We start from the raw sequence: 6,000 nt of genomic DNA, 5'->3' as shown, positions 1-6,000 counted from the left end.
ATAGACCCCCTGATAACATAAATTGGAAACCATGGCCGTATTGATGTAAACAAGTTTCAAGTGTCAATTTTTTTAAGAGTGATTAGCCCAAAATGTGAATTTTTTAGAGTAATTGATCCATTATCTGCATTTTTATATGAACAACATGGAGCTATTTTGATACTCAAATAAAGAAATGCACAAAACAATCCCAAGAAATCACGTCGTCGTTGGTGCAACACCAACATGATCATTTGTTAAGGCCGAGCCGGAGGTTGCCATCATGTGCGGCTATAGCGTAGCTAGTGATCTGGAACACGCTCAAGCCCGCATCTCGCCGCCGCAGTACCTCATACCGCTAGTCCCTGGGATATTGACACCCGGACCCCCTCACGGCGGCAACCATTGGGTCAAACCAAACAGCCTTGGGAACATGATCCCTACCATGAGGTCGGTGAAACAGGTGAACGACCAACTCATTTACAAGAATGCCAGCTCGTCCTCGGTCGTCGGCGACGCCTGACTCTCCTCTTCTCCGCGTGCGCTCTGTTGCTCGGTGATGTGTTTCTGTAGTAGGATGGTGCCAGTGACGACAACCATGTTGATCCTCTTGGGCTCCTCCCTCAATTGTGACTCCATGGGCGTGATGCCAAAGGACCTCTTCCATGTGTCGACCACCTCGGCCACCGCCGGGATCACCAGCTTCTCCACCTGCATCAACGTTAACACCTGGCAACACAAGTGATGCGCATGTTTACAAGCGATCTCTATACCCGCATTGGAAAGAATTGTTGTTCTCTCAATCTCTGAACTCCCTGCTCAATGTCCTTGATGAGGCGGCCCATCATCCGATGCCTCTGGTAGAGCGGCATTGTGCCCGCGAATGGCATCTCCGCTAGTTTGTTGGCATGGAACCTTTTAACATAAATCAAAGACATATGTGTTTTAGCCTATTCATTTGTATATATTGTTTCTTTTGTATGCCCGATATTAGTTTGCAAGCCTAAATACTTGAGGATATTAAATGTCAAAACAGAATCTCTCATGCACGCCCCCTCCAAAATTGCAATAAGTACTGCTAAAATACAACAAAAAAAGTACTGAAAATGCATTTTACCCCAAAATGTTTTCCACATGTCTCTGAGACCCTATTGGCTATCCAAATGTTTTCCACATTTTACCTCAAAATTTAAAAAATGGAAGTTTAAGATTTGGTTGGGGAATAGATTATTAATCTTTACCTATAATAATAAAGCAAATTGGGTTTCTTTCGTCCGTCATGGCATTTTCCAGAAAAGTCCCTTTATTTCAGAGAATTCAACCCGCGGTCCTGTTTTAAGTTAAAAAGAATCGTTATTTTCATATTTTACATAAAAGTCCCTATCTTTTCTTGAAATCAACCTGCCGTCCGGATTTAAGTCGCACCCGAACCGTTATTTTACATTTTTCGAAACCCCCTGATGTTTTAGGTAATTCATCCGTGGATCATATTTAAGTCAAACAAATGCTTTTTAAAATCATCCGTATCTTTTAAACCGTAACTCTAATTTGAACATGTTATATATGAAATTTGAATAGAAAAATATATAGAATATGAATATGAGATTATTTTTACCTGTTAAGTATTTTTAAATATTATTTTGGAATATATTTGAGTCAAACGAAATGATTTTCTAAATTATCTGTATCTTTTAAATCGTAACTTCGATTTCGACATATTATATATGAAATTTTATTAGAAAAATGTGTGGAATCTAAATATGATGTTAATTTTACTTGTTAAATATTTTTAAAATATTGTTATAGAAGCAAACTTATAATTTATAGCGCAAGATTCGTTTTTTTCATACCGGCGGCGATCCAGATTGCAAATAAACACCCCACTATAATCATATAGGGAAAAGAAAACACGGATAACTACACATGATTTCGCAGGGGAAAACAACAGATTTCTCATCGCGGGAGTGAGAGAAAGCGAGAGAGAGAGAGAGAGAGAGAGAGAGAGAGACACACACACAGAGAGAGGGGGGAAGGAGAGAGGGAGAGAGAGACGCTTTAGGATTAACCATATTCAACACATGTTTTTTTGTTGTTTTGTATGAACACCAAGGCCATCGCTGGCGAGGGTGAGAAGGAGGATAAGCGGCAACACAAATATGATGCCTCGCAAAAATAAAGGAGATGGACCTATTGTGGTCTTGAGTGATGGTTGTTGAGTTAAGAGCGTGTGTTATGTTTTCTCTCCCATTGCAACGCACGGGCTCTTTTGCTAGTAAATAAAAAGGGAGGAAAGAAGGTTGTTTGGGAATAAGTAATTAAATACACTCAGGTGGACATTATCATATAAATGCGAGGCCCACCCATACCCATTTTTGTATAGAAAGGAAACCCAACTAAACCACAAACGAGGCCCATATTGACTTGAAATCACTACGAACTGTGCTTCCCTCTTTTTGTAAGAAATCTATAGTGCACTTTTTATGGGGAAATGTACAATACACTAGTGCAGCGAAGGATACCTTAATTAGCAGGGCCACCGAGACAGGGCCGGTCCTGAGATTTCCGTGGCCCGGGGCAAGACTAGAAACTGGGGCCCCTTGATATAAACATCAAAACAATGTTCAACATATGTATATGTGAAATGCTATCACTAAACACTTAAAATCTATTCAAAATCAAATAATTAATATTTTACCTTAAAAAAATTCTTACATTCCTAGATGAATTGGTTGATGAAGGTATCAGTATCAGTGTCATTAATATATTTTTTTCCAAATGCATAACATCACCAAACCATTTAACTTCTCTTGGGACATTTAGAAATCACACATGGTTTTCCTAAATATATAGCTATTTGAAAGATGCACATGCTACTTCCAGTAGGACAATATTTATCGCATAATGCATCATACCTCGGTCATCATCATCAGTTCATCACATCCAAATCTCCGTATATATGTCATCCTTCATAAGATTTTTGTTCGTTGATGAAGCATTAGAACCATCTTCTAAGCCCTAGAGATAATACAAATAATGAGTTAAGTTTCATAAACTATGTGAGAAGACAGTTTAACAGAAGATCTAGTATATTACTTGATATCATCTGCAGATCCAAAAGCAATATATTCTGTGAACTTTGATTCTCGAGATAAAAGTCCAAATCTTCTACAGGTTAGGAACCACCGGAATGCCTTTGAGATAAAGCTTTTGCGGCATCACTACAAAACTATAACATTGTTCACCGATTTAATAAAACAGGTAGATGAGTTGATAAAGATTTGGACGCACCTTCAGTGGTTAATCCCGCTTCAGTAGACATCATTCCATGGTCCTAATTTTCCACATAATTCCTAAGTTTGAATGCCAAAAGAAAATCCTACTCATGGTGACTATTTTTCCATCTGGAGCAACGAAAGGGAGCAATCTTATAATCCATACAAACCACACAAGATTCGATAAAAGCATGGAAAACGATCCTTACCAAAGCAGGATGACGAGTAAACCGGCGTGGTCCTCCTACATCACCGTGCGTCGTGGCATCGGCGGCGATGGCTCTCCCACGATTGCGGACTGAAGTTTGGTGTCGGCGGTGGGCATCCACGACGATTGAAAAAGGGGACTAGGGCGCTTTTTTAGATCGACTAGGGCATTGTGCGCTACCTTCACCACGCGCCGGGCCAGGCCCAATAACTCAGCGTGGGTTCTGTTCGCTACTTGGCCCCTGTGATCGCAAGAAAGTAAATAGAACGACGTAATAATCGCGTAGTCTTCGTTGGCTACCTGGGAGGCTGCGTCGTCAGTTCGTTGCTACATGCACAGATCTGAACTGCGTCCTGATCGGAGGGGCCCCCTGGATTTGGGGGGCCCAGGGCGGTCGCCCCCCCCCCCCCCCCCCCCCCCCCCCCCCCCCCCCCCCCCCCCCCCCCCCCCCCCCCCCCCCCCCCCCAGGGCCGGGCCTGCACCGAGACGATCTTCGGGTCCTTCTCCATCAGCATGTTGTAGAACCCTTCGTACCTCAGCCGCTTGAACTTCGTTCTTCTCAAGAACAACAGACAAAACACATTGGAAATTTGTCGAAAAAAATAGAAATTGATTCTGATCTTTAGATTACAGAGTCACTCTGAGCCCCAGCTAAAACACAAACGAGGCCCATCTCGACTTGAAATCACTATACTTGTACTGTGCTTTCCTCTTTTTCTAAGAAATGCATAATACACTTTTTTTATGAGGAAATGTACAATACCTTAGCAGGGCCACCGAGACCATCTTCAGGGTCCTTCTCCAGCACCATGGTGTAGAACCCTTCATAGCTCAGCCGCTTGAACTCCTATCTTCTCAACAACATCATACTAAATACGTAATAAATTGGTCAAAAAAATAGAAATTGATTTTGATCTTCAGATAGCAGTGTCTCTCTGAGCCCCAGCTAGACCACAAACGGGGCCCATCTTGACTTGAAATCACTGTACTTATACTGCGCTTCCCACTTTTACTAAGAAATGTGTAGTACACTTTTTATGCGGAAATGTACAATACACTAGCCCGCGCGGGTGACTCGGGAGGGCTCCGCCGCCGCCGCCTAGTCCCTCTAACGCCCTTCTTCCCTTCTGCCGCTGCCGATGGTCGGTGCCGGGCAAAGCCAGTGCGTGCGACGGCAGCGGCAGGGTCTCTCCTCCCATTCCCGGATCCGTGGCGGCGCGGGCGTCCTGGTCCGCGGGGTGCGGCCCTCCCGACAGTGTGGCGGATCCCGGAGGCGGACGACTAGCGGCGGAGCATGGGTGCCCAAATCCATGAGTGTGGGACTCCCGCAGCGTGCGGGCTCCCGACAGCGGCGGGATAAGTCAACGGCGGGCTTGGGCGATGGCGTCGGCCGCGTGGTGCCGGATCTCGTCGCTCGCGGCAGATCTCACCACTCCGGCCTTCGTGGAGGAACCTGGATCGGGGGCGGCGACCCCGTTAGGCATGGCGACGGCGCCCTCGGCTGGCGACGTTCGCGGGGTGGTGGATGGATGGCGTCTTGACTGCATGGGCGGTGAGTCGCCGGTGGATCTCCTCCGCGCTGCAGGCTCTCTCCCGCTGCACTTGGTGGCTTACGATCGCGGTCGTCGGCCTCGGTGCATTCGCGGGGACTGGTAGAGGTGACATCGGACCGGAGGAAACTCTGGATGACTCGTTCATCCCGACGGTGGAGACGACCAGGGTCGCCGTTCTCCTACTTGCAGGCGCAGTCGAGGTCCCTGCCCTCCGCCCCGACCCCATGCCCGGGCGAAAACCCTAAATCTCCTTAGATTGGGCGGCGGCGGCACTGCGTGTGTCATACCCTTCTTGGAGGCGGCGCCTGGGGTGTTTGGGGTGCTCCGTTTGAGGAACTGCAGGTGGAGGGGGTGGGACCAGTGGCAGAAGATGGTGTTCCGCGTCGGAGGAGCGGCGTGGCATCTGGCACGTCGACAACGGCCGGGTCTCAGCGGCATGGAGCAGCGGGGTCTCGCCGGTGGGCGTGTGATGATGGACGAGCGCAGGATGGTGGCGATGTCTGGCGTCGTGGTGGCGTCAACGGCAGCTAGACCGGACAAGGTAGATGCAACAGTACAACACTGAAGATGGATTGGTGGCAGGTGGCTGCGGCGGCCTCATACACGGCAGACGTCTTGGTTGAGGAGTGCACCGGACTGGTGGATGCCCCATACCCGGCAGGCGGCAGGCGGCCTGATTGGGACCTCAGGTCTTAGATATTAGGTTTGGCTGTAAGGTCTGTTTGGTATTAGGCAGACTATCAGCATCCCTACATTAACTGGATAGGAGTAGCGACAGATGTTGCATAAACAGTGGCTTTAGTCTTACTGTTGTATGACTTTGTAAAGTCTTGTGTAAATAATTAATAAAGTGGTTACATGCATTATCCAAATGTAAAGGCCAGGGGCCCTCCTCCATTTCTAAAAAAACTAGTGCAGTGAAGGATACCTTAGCAGGGACACAGAGACGATCTCCGGGTCCTCCAACACCTTGGTGTAGAATCCTTCG

This window comes from Triticum urartu, chromosome 3, assembly GCF_003073215.2.
Source record: "Triticum urartu cultivar G1812 chromosome 3, Tu2.1, whole genome shotgun sequence".
Classification (NCBI taxonomy): Eukaryota; Viridiplantae; Streptophyta; class Magnoliopsida; order Poales; family Poaceae; genus Triticum; species Triticum urartu.
This window is presented reverse-complemented; position numbering follows the sequence as displayed.